The sequence below is a fragment of the Alligator sinensis genome, unplaced genomic scaffold, assembly GCF_000455745.1.
Source record: "Alligator sinensis unplaced genomic scaffold, ASM45574v1 scaffold854_2, whole genome shotgun sequence".
NCBI classification, from domain to species: domain Eukaryota; kingdom Metazoa; phylum Chordata; order Crocodylia; family Alligatoridae; genus Alligator; species Alligator sinensis.
The window spans coordinates 189,482-200,977 of record NW_005843208.1 but is presented as its reverse complement, the minus strand read 5'-3'; the positions used below and the strand labels follow the sequence as shown (position 1 = coordinate 200,977).

Below are 11,496 nucleotides of genomic sequence, written 5' to 3'. Positions count from 1 at the left end.
ACCTTCATATGCCAGGAATCAGTTCATTAAGGTAACACTACACTGCAGTCAGACACCAGCACTCAGTGAACAGAATCCCTCTGAATCCGGCTGGGTGTCCACCTGGCACCCTCATGGGCCAGCTTTCAGTTCATTAGGGCACGCCTGAGCCAAACTGGGTCAATCAGCCTATACAAGCTGATCCTCTTATGTGTCTCAAACTCAGAACATCCCAATCTTTTGCCCTAACTGTCCTAGTACTGGGAGCCTCTTGATGAGTGGACCCCGCAGTATTTCTGGGCTTCACAGGGATCTTTGGCTTAGGTGAAAGAAGCGTTGCTGCAGAGCAAGTGGGGAAGGGAAGTAGAGAAGGAAAAATACACCCAGTTACCTCCAGTTTGACTATAAAGGTTATTTATTGCTAAGCATATGAAATGTATGCTGTTACTAGTAGTAATAGCCATGCAAGGGAAAACAAACAAGACAATTACAATATTACCCTGGCTCAATTGAGTATTTGGGGAAACCTAGCTCAAGCTTAAGTAATATAATTCAGGTTCAGAAAGTTATGCCTAGAGAGAAAAAGAAAAAGAGAAAGAGAAAGAGAGAGCGAGAGCTAGGATCTCCCCGTCCCAAGGCACTCGGGTGGTTTGTTGGCAGCCAAAGTTCCCAGCATGATCCTTGAAGGTTAAACAGGCGATGGAAACAGCTTCTTGAGAACAACAGCGGGTGGTGTCAGAGAGATTTCTCTCTCTTGAAGCACACTGTTTGCTGCTTTACACCTTTCTTATACCTTTAGTCCAGCTTCTTCAAAGCATTCCTTTAATTGTGTAAATCAAGAGGGTCCCAAGGTAATTTGTTAGACCCCAACTGCACGCGGCACCCAACGACTAGGGAGACGACGGTCTAATTACCCATGGGTCCTGTTACTCATTAGCTAGAGCAGAGCAGGGCACAAACATCAGCACACATTGCTCGCAACAGCTTTATTCAGAATGGAGACGGCTTCAGACAAGGGGCCTCGCACCATAAAAGATGAGGTCCTGCCCCGAACAATAGGTTCATCCAATAGGCTCCTATCCCAATAGGTTTAGACACTTTGGTTTATACTCATTAACATTCACTCCTCCTTCGTCCTGCCTTCTGTTTTACCCATTTCTCCTCCCATCTCAAGCTCCACCTCTGTTTACTGTTTGCTTCATTAGCATGGAATTGCCTATGCATTTTACTCATTTACATGTCTTCTTGCTATGAGCACATGTCTAAGACCTTGACTCATGCTCTTCAGTCAATGGGCAGACTTTGACCAAAACCTGGAAGCTTCTGGAGGCTTCTTCACCAATCACCTTTTCACATATGTAACCCTGAGCACAACACTACATGCGCCCTCACAAGGGTCTCTGGGCAGCAAGTGGTGGCTCCTCTTCTGCAGTTCCTGCAAGACAGCCTCCCCCTGCCTTTGACCCCCTTCCCCGGCTCTGCTGGGAGCGGTGTCTGGGCTGCAGGCTGTAGCAACCCTCCTGCCCCGCACAGCCTCACAGCCCCGGCAAATGCAGCCCCTCCCTGGGCTTGGCCTGACCCTGGGGCCCCTCACCCATCAGGGAAACTAGGGCAGACACTGGCAGTCCCCCCCTCTCCCCCCCCCGGCTCTGCTGTGCTCACCCAGCCACACTGGCTGCAGTCAGGTCTCTCCAGGCTTGGATTCTCCATACAAGCAGTCCCTGCCTGATCCTGCCGCGGGGCAGCCTCCCAGGCCAGTGAAGAATTGGATACTGTATCACACTGGATACTGTGTCACTCCCATTGCCACTTCTGCTGCTGCTTCCGCAGGTCTCTCTCAGGGGCTCCCCGAGGGACCACTGCACTGAGACTCTGAATCCGGTCTCCAGCCTGTTCCTCACCCCTCTCTCTCTCTCTTGTTCCCTCCCGCGGGAAAACTGTTCCCCCTTTTATCCAAGCTTCTCAGCCAATCCCAGCTCAGGGCTTTTGCTAATGGCTCTATTTCAAAACTTTGCTGGGGTCACATCACCCCTCCCAACAGGGCTGCTTCCAAAACAGCTTCTCTTGCCCTCAGAGCCTACAGTGTCTCCTCTGGGACAAACTCTGTCTCTCTGCCAGGCAGCCCTTCCCATTCTGTTCAGATGGGTCCATTTTTTAAAGGCTGCTACACATATATTCATCTCAGACTCTGTTACCAATGACGTGTTGTTTTCCACATTCCAGTCTGTTTTTCTGTCTCAGGTTGTACCATCTTCCACCCTTTTTTGGGGTCCTTTATCTTATCTTGTTCCTTGCTGTAGCTGGTTCACAGCACACAGACTCACACAGATTCACCTGCTGCTTTTTCCTTAGAAAATGGCTGACACAGTTAAGATGGTTACTTAGCATAAGCAAATGACTGGCTTAGCATAGGCATTCAGAAGCAAAATTTGGTTGCCTAAGCATCTTGCAAGATATTTTTAATAAATCATTCTGCCTTGTGGTTAGCAGCTCTGCTAAGTCATGCCTTTTATTCAGCTGCAAATCCAATCCAGTGCTCTCTAAGAGCCAAATTATTGTCACCCTAACATAATCGACGGGAAAAATCCTGTTATATGAACAGTTTCAATGTAAATGAATTACCTTTTTCCATGACCAGGGGTTATCTGGTTTGGAACATCTCAGGAACCTGATTAACAACCAGGAAAAACATCAAGTTTTAAGGAATAACCAGACACCTAGGAGCCAGCTTGAAATTATTATGAATATAGACAATATACTGGAAGGGATACCACATTGTTTCTTCTCAGCTGGCCTAGCTCTGCTTGCAGTGTGAAGTCAGCATCAGTGTTTTGTATTCTACCTGTTGTGAATAAGTCTCATCTTAGCATGACTTTCAGATTTTACTGTAGTCTTGTAACAGACTCAAGGGGATTACTTGGAGTGTTCATAAATGTTGTGGGGAAGACTTCCACCAGTCATCCCGGGAAAGGTATGACAGCATTTGTGGTCAGGGGTCCAATGGGCTGGATGCTGTGATGAACTCTTAACCCTTGTTCAAACGTTGCCCATACCCGCTCTAACTCGATCTCTTGCCTCAGCATTCCCTAACCCGGCAACCAAGTTTTAGTCAATCAAGTTTAAGTAGGCTTCCTGTGCTGGGACCAGGGAATATACAGCCCAAGATGCCTATTAAAACTTTCTTCTGCTTAGTTCTGGTTTGATGAGGTATTGGAGGGCGGGGAGTCCTTTGTAAGTCCAGCAAGCTGGTTGCCAGGCCTCCCTCAGGAACACAGAGCTGACAAGTAACAAATGGCAATACCTTATTAAACCCCCGAATGTCGGTCGGGTGCTGAGGTCAGACAGGGTCAGGCCAGTAAAAGCAGGTTCCTTTCCTCTCATTCATGCTTTGCTTGCCCTGAATATTTAGCCTGTGCTTTCCCTTCAAGGCGGGAGTTCTCATTTTCCCAAGCGTGTGTCCTGGGTGTGGAACAGTGATACAGGTGGAGCCCATGGCATGCTAGTGCAAAACACTTCATCATCAATCTGCCTTGGCTTTATTCCCCTAGATGTGAAGTTCAGCCAGATGCCTGATGCTTTTGATGACCAGTACATTGGGTGTACTGAGGAAATGGAAAAAGATGCCCCTGCACTCATGGAGGAAGAGATGAAGGACCCAGTGTTGGATAATGTGTGGAACCGATCCAAAGGAAAATGGAATAGCATGAGCACATCTCTTGAGGGTCTGCCCGAGGGCTTTAAGGAAGAACATGGAAGAGCAATTATAGCCTACACTGATAATTATTTTCATGAAGCTCTTAATCAGGCAGTACAGGAGTCTGGTAGGTCTCAAGCTACCTACAGCAGCAGTTTCCATTTCAAAGCCTTTCATTATTACCTGACAAGAGCTTTACAGCTCCTAAGAAAGAGCTGCAATGTGACGTACAAAACACCAGTGTACAGGGGAATGACTGGTTATAGATATCAGCAAAGTGGATCGGATATCATGAGGTTTGGACATTTTGCCTCTTCGTCTTTAAACAAAGCAGAGGCTAAGAAATTTGGTAAAGACACCTTCTTCACCATCCACACCTGCTTTGGAGTTGATATCAGGAAATTAACACATTTTGAGGAGGAGGAAGAAGTTCTAATCCCCATCCATGAGATATTTCAGGTGTTTCCAGGACATGATGGGCCCAACAGCTTTGACCTGCGAAGCACCAACCGGACCTGCAGCCATTTTAACTGCGCCTACCTGGGGAGTGAGTACTGGGCTGAGTGTGTGTGGGTGTTGACGGGGACTATGATATGGGGACTGTCATTGGATGGGTAGAAGCAAACGGACACTCCTGCTGCTTGAGGGAGTGTCAGAAAAGGGAGCGTGAGGAGTCTTTGGTCCATAAAGACCCAGTGTGGAAAAGGTACCTGGACCGTACTGCAAGGTGATGGGAGCAGGACACAAAATCACCCGTGAGAATCACCTTGGCCTGTTCAGGGCTGTCCTAGATTGAACCCTAAATGGAGTGGCCAGACTGATGTTGACAACCCTTGCCGGGCACCTGCCATTCATTGATATCCTCTGCTTCTTTTTCAGATGAGAAGAAAAAACACTGTGAATACAACGCTGGTAGGAATGGGTTTGTTCTTCTTGATACAAAAATGTCTTTCCCTCTTCCACAAAACTGAGACAGCCCTGACCAGGCAAACCTGCCATGTGCAGAAAAACAAGTGGGGTTCAGTGCAGTCCTGTGGAGAGATACGGGTATTCTGGTGTCCCTCATCCCTGTAGCATGTGAATGCCTCCGTGGCTGCAGGACCTCTACTCGCAGTTGGTTTCAGTGAAAGTCTGTAGAGGAATTATCCCCCACAAGCACTAAACACTCACAGACCCAGTTCAGCTTTGATGTCACCATAAATGCATGCCCCCTGGACTAGACCATCTGCCTATCTCCCATCTCCTGTTCCCATGACTAGATCCCCTTCCCTGTCCCTGCCATTCACCATCCTATCACACTGAGGTATGGGTTGGGCTTAGAAATGGGAAAGAGACTCCGTTTCAGCAGGTTATTCCAAAATTAGCCCCTGGGGACATTAGAGATGGATGCTAGTCAGGGAAAGGGCATGGGACGAGTGGGATCCCCACATACATTATTAATGGGATGACCAGAGGGACAAGGAGCCTGAGGAAAGACAGACACAAGTGAAATGTCGGTACAAAGCAGTGAGTGACCCTGATCAAACCCGAGTCAGAGTCTCCTGGAGTCCACTTCCCTTTGGGGAACAAGCATGTCCCCTGGGATCTGGGAAGGATTTGTGTGCTCACTGTCGGGGCAGTTGTCAGTATGAAATGATTTCCAACCACTACCTGACACACTTCTCTCTGGTTCACAGCTTGGAGCCAAGGCATCGCCTTCCCCCTCCAGATGCACCCCTCGCTGTTTGGAGTATCCATTCTCCTGCTCAACGCTGCTGCTCTCAAGCTGTTTGCTGCTTTCTAAGTGTTCAGACCCTTCCCTTTTCATCTTGAAGCAAGTCCTGCTGAGATCATGCACGTGGCACGCGCTTCCTCTGCTTTGATCTCAGTTCTCCACGGGGATGTGGGGGGAGTGGTGTGATCCCTGCTCGCACCAGCCTTGATTGTATGCTGCTCTTAATGACACCACAATCATAAGCTTGCTTGCTTTAGGTGGGACCTGCCCTACAGGGCAAAAGCGAGGCCATGCGGAAGCTAAATAAATGTCTTGTAGTAATCTCATACATAATTTGATAACCCCATTAAAAGACTGAAGCTGTGAAATCCTTCTGAGCCTCCTCTTTTATACCATGATGTAACTGCCTGTGGTCAAATGAATCTTTAACCACAATATTGTAATTGCAGTTCTCTCAATCACATTCCTGTCGAGTTTTCTCAAAAAACAAGATGTCAAATGACCATCTTTGTAGCTGTAGATTTGCAGCTGTCCAATCACATGCATGCTTTCTGCAGCCTTCAGTTCCAAGCAGCTATATCTGTGTGTACAGCCTGCTGAAAATCCATATCCCAATGGTACAAACACCCTGATTGGGTTTCCAAGCCCTGAGCAAACCCTTTAGCACCTTTACAGATGCATGGGGGGAATTACATGCTGAGAAATTATCTCTATTGCAGCACATCTGGCAAAAGGCTTTCCTTTAACACAATAAGAGCTGCCATCAATAAACCATACTTGTGAATTAGGAGTTTTAAGTGCCTCTTTAGCATCAGGACCTGCAGAGACTAATGGCTGGGCATGAAATGGAGGCAACAGAAAGCATTCATGCATAGACCCTGCACCAAAAGACCAAAGGTGCTATTGGTGGTTTAGGAATTTTCTGAAATGCGACTCCCTTCATAGCCATAATGCCCACTGCAAAAGCCAGGTATTAGATATGTGCCCCTCACCTATTTTCCCTGATAGGATTAATATTAAAGAAGAGTGTGCTGACTCTCCTTCAAAGTGGTATCAAATGGAGTGCCCCAGGGGTCAGTCCTGGGGCCAGTTTTGTTCAAGATCTTCATCAATGACCTGGAAGAATGGATGCAGCGCACCCTCAGCAAGCCTGCAGATGACACCAAGCTGGGGAAGTAGTAGATATGCTGGAGGGCAGGGCTAGGATTCAGAGTGATCTAGACAGATTGAAGGGTTGGGCCAAAAGAAATCTCATGAAGTTCAACAAGGACAAGTGCAAAGTCCTGCACTTAGGATGGAGCAATCCCATGCACCAGGACAGGCTGGGGGTGACTGGCTGGGCAGCAGCCCTGCAGAAAAGGACCTGGGGGAACAGTGGACAAGAAGCCGAATAGGAGCCAGCAGTGTGCCCTTGGTGCCAAGAAGGCTGCATTGGTAGAAGTGTTATCAGCAGATGGAGGACAGTGATTCTTCCCCTCTATTCGGCACTGGGGAGGCCACATCTGGAGTCCTGTGTCCAGTTCTGGGCCCCCACTACAGAAAGGATGTGGACACACTGGAGAGAGTCCAGTGGAGGACTTCCCTTTGCAAACAGGCTGCCGGGATACCCAAAACTCCAGTCCGGTAAGGCATAGACACCTGGGCTGGAAGGGACCCTGGAGGATCATCGAGTCCAGCCCCCTGCCCCAGGGGCAGGAAGTCAGCAGGGATCATAGGATCCCAGCAAGATAAGCATCCAAATGTGTCTCGAAGGCATTCAAAGTGGGTGCTTGAACCGCCTCCAGAGACAGTCCATTCCAAACCTTGGGGACTCGAACAGTGAAGAAGTTCTTTCTTATGTCCAGCCTGAATCGGTTGTGGCGGAGTTTGTGACCGTTCAATCTTGTCATCCCGTGGGGCGCTCTGGTGAGCAGACATTCCCCCAGATCCAGATGAGCACCCCTGATAAATTTATAGGCTGCCACCAGATCACCCCTGAGCCTGCGCTTTTCCAGGCTGAAGAGTCCCATGGCAACAAACCCATGCTGGGTATCTCTCAGGATATTGCCTTCAGCCAGTCTGTTAAGGATGGCCTCTTTGATAATCTTTTCCAAGACCTTCCCCAGGATAGAGGTCAGGCTGATAGGTCTGTAGTTTGCCAGATCTACTTTCCTCCCTTTCTTGAAGATAGGCACCACATTGGCCTTCTTCCAATCATTGGGCACTTCACCAGAGCACCAGAAGCTCTTGAAGATCCATGCCAGGGGCTGGGCTATGATGCTAGCCAGCTCCTTGAGTACTCTGGGGTGTAAACTGTCAGGGCCGGCTGACTTGAAGGTGTCCAGCCCCTCAAGCTGTTCCTTCACCAGGTCAGCATTGATGGAAGGCAAGGAACCACCCTCGCTTAAGCGTCCCTGTCCCATAATGGGTAGGGGCGTCCCATGGGACTTGTGAAAGACTGACGTAAAGTACCCATTTAGCAAGTTGGCTTTTTCCTGGGCGTTGGTCGTTGGTTTAGCAGGGGTCCAATGTTGCCCTTGCTTTTCCTCCGGATCCCCACATATCTAAAAAAGGACTTTTTATTGTCCTTGATACTTGTAGCTAGCTGGACTTCCATCTCAGCCTTGGCTTTTCTGTTTGCTCCCTGCAGGTCCGGACCAGAGCAGAGTATTCTTCCTTGGTGGTGGTTCCAGTCCTCCATCCTTTGTAGGTCTTCCTTTTAAGATACAGGAGGTCCACTAGTTCCCTGCAGAGCCAAGTGACTGCTGTGCCCTTTTGGTGCCTTTCCTTCGAGATGGGATGGACTTTGCTTGCACATCCAAGATCGCTCCCTTGAGGAGCAACCACTCGTCCTGAACTCCCCTCTCCTTTGGGTTGTGGCCCTTTAGGTGCTCCCTGACAAGCCTCCTGAGCTTGTCAAAGTCAGCTTTCCTGAAGTCGAGGACTTCTCTATTACGGACTGACTTGCCAGCTTTTCAAGGGATGGTGAAAGTGATCAGCTCGTGGTCACTGTCACCCAGCTTCCCTTCGATCGTTAGGTCACTGATTAGGTCATCCCCAGTTGCCAGTATGAGGTCAAGCAGCGCTTTACCTCTTGTCGGCCCATAGACTTCCTGCATCAGATAGAGGTCCTCCCACGAGATGTCTGGGTAGTTGAAGTCTCCCATGACAACCATACACCAGGAGCGTGCGGCCTCAGCCAATTCCCTGGTGAACTCCTGGTCAAGTTCCTGACCCTGGGTAGGGGGTCTGTAGTAGACTTCCACCATCGTGTCCCCTGTGCCATGTTCCCCATGGTTTTTAACCCAGAGGGTCTCAGGTCATCCACCGTGGGTGCCAATGTCAGCTTGCAGGGATGCATAGCTTTCCTTGATATAGAGAGCTGTGCCCCCACCCCTTTTGTCCACTCGATCCCTCCTGTACAGGTTATAGCTGTCTATACCTGTGACCCAGTCATGGGTGGAGTCCCACCAGGTCTCCGTTATCCCAATGACATCATAGTTATTTGTGTTTAACAGGAGAACAAGCTTCTCCTGTTTATTCCCCAAGCTCCTGGCATTTGTGTACAGGCACGCAAGTGTCCCCTTGGGGGCCCTTGCCTTGCCTTGCCTACATTTTGTTCCAGGGCTGGGGAAGGGGTGGGATCCTTAACCGCCTTGAACTGCTGGCTTTGCAAGGGTTGCTCAGTGGGCCAGCAGTGGCAGTAGTCCCCCCACCCCTGGCAGGCTTAGTTTAAAGCCCAGTGGAGCAGGTCAGCCCGTCTGGCTAAGAAGAGCCTCCTCCCCATTGGAGAGAGGTGGAGGCCGTCCCTTCCCAGCAGCTCGCTGCCTCTCTCGCCAAAGAATGGACTATGGTTATGGAAGCCAAAGCCTTCCCGATGACACCAGCGCCGCAGTCTTTGGTTCACTACCTGGATCCTCCTCTCCCTCCTCAGCCCATAGCCCGAGACTGGGAGGATCGAGGAAAACACCACCTGTGCCCCAAGACTTTTAAGCCCCACACCCAAATCCCTGTAGTGCCTCATGGCCCGGCTGGGAGCGCTTTGAGCTGTGTCATTGGTGCCCACGTGGATGAGAAGCATGGGATAGTGGTCAGTGGGCTGGAGGAGTTTAGGGATCTTCTCTGCAATGTCTCGGATTCTGGCTCCTGGGAAGCAGCAGACTTCCTGGGCTAAGGGGTCGGGGTGGCAGATTACCCCTCAGTCCCCCTCGGGATGGAAATGGCTTCCTTTTATTTATCCTGTGCATGGGCAACTGGTGCCACCTTAGTTGGGGGGGGGGGGCACGGGCCCCACCACAAACCAGTCAGCAACCAGGGGGGGTCCCCCCCGCAGACAATCGCACCCCGCAGCCAATCCCACCAACCACTTCTGGGAGCATTGCTGCCACTTCATCCAACGCTTCCACTCACTGACCACCGCTCGCGCCGGGGGGGGGACCACCGGTGCTCCCGCTTGCCCACCCTGTCCGTCGCCTAAACAGGGAGCGTGGTCTGACAGGGGATGCACCAGTACTCTCAGTGGGGCTGCACATGCACACATCACCACTGATCCTGTAATACACCCTTGGCAAACGTTATAGGGTTAGGTGTCCACACACACACCCATGCAGGTTTGGGATTTTCACAGCCTGCTTCCCACTCTGGGCTGTCTTACTCGAGCAAGCACCCCCACCTGCAGGTCTCTGTTTCTGCAGTACCGGCCTTTTCAGCCCGAGCAGGGGACTTCCCTTATCAGATCTCTAACCCGGCAGCTTCTCCCAGCTAGCCCACCAACCCCTCTCCACTCTCTCCCTGGGTACCTGTGTCTCTGATTTGCACAGCTCCGACCTGGGTGAGGAATCAGCTCCACATAGGATGACTCAGGCTCTCCTCGTGGTGGCTGTCTGTCTCCAGCAAGCCCCAGCCCCGATTCCTCTGCCTGAGTCGGTCCCCTTCTCTCCAGGCTGCAATTGAATCCTCAGAGTTTTTTCCCACATTAGGGCTGCTTTTAAACTGTAAGCAGAGTCAATCAGAGCTCTGGGTTTGTGGTGGGGGCTCTGGCTGCAGTTCAAATGCACCACTAAAAAGCATATAAAAAACGAAAACTCTTGGTTCCAAAATGATACCTTTTATTAGACCAACTGGGAAATCGAGTTGGTCTAATAAAAAGGTATCATTTTGGAACCAAGAGTTCTAGTTTTTTGTATGTCTTCTTGTCTCAGACCAACATGGCTACCAAGTACGCTCCAGTATGAAGCATGCATTTTGCACAGCACACCCTCTATTTGGAAAGCTGGGGCACACTCTGCAAGTTGTTTCCCACCTTTTCTCTGCAAAGCCCTTAGGCACAGCTCACCTACTCAGCTAACAGCCAAGCAAGCCTTTGCAGCTGTTACACAAGGAGTCGATGACAGGCTTTAAACCTTGTTCTACAGCCTTTGGATAAGAATATTGTTTTGGCGTGGCAAGAGAAGGGCTGTCTATTAAGACCTCTGCTTTAATTTTACCACAGTACAGGTGTGACAGCCAGAACCAGAGGGATTAATAAGCAATAATACGTGCTTCTTGGAGGCATTTGGTATTTTGCCTAAATAGGTAATATTAGTTAATATAAGCTTGTAAGTTTGCAAACTGCAAATGTAACTTGTCTGTCATACGTTTAACCAAAATGATCAATTAACTGTTCACGGAACTGGCTGGGCCCCATAGGCAAAGCTGTAGCTGTGAGATTAGCTGGCCTAATGGGTTTTTTGCTCAGGGTTCAGCCTTAGCGATAAAAACGGGATATAACTGCTAGACACACCCAAACACATTCCAGGAAAGCGTATCCCAAGAAACCATATTCAATTGAAGCCTAAAAGGGGTTGGGATTTAGGCGGAGCGATGTCAACTTCAAACCTAAAGGTGCTGCATCATAATTTGCTGATTGGATAAACCTGAGTCTGGGTAACCTTTTATGACAATGTTAACACCTTTCAATCCCATAGGGTAACAGCTATAGGGCAATATTGTGAGTGGCCCTGAGGCCAACAGATTAGCATAAGACTAGGTATAAAAAACACATGCATCAGATGACCAGCAGGAAGGAGGGAACAGAACGGTCATTTCTGTCCCACGCCCAGACCCCCGGTGTGAGTGGTGAGTGAGGATC

The 11,496-nt window shown here is 49.6% G+C and overlaps 1 pseudogene; it reads left to right on the top strand.

The window, feature by feature from the left end:
• Positions 1–5,726, top strand: part of LOC112548489 — a 10,115-nt pseudogene extending 4,389 nt beyond the window's left edge.
• Positions 5,727–11,496: the final 5,770 nt, after the last annotated feature.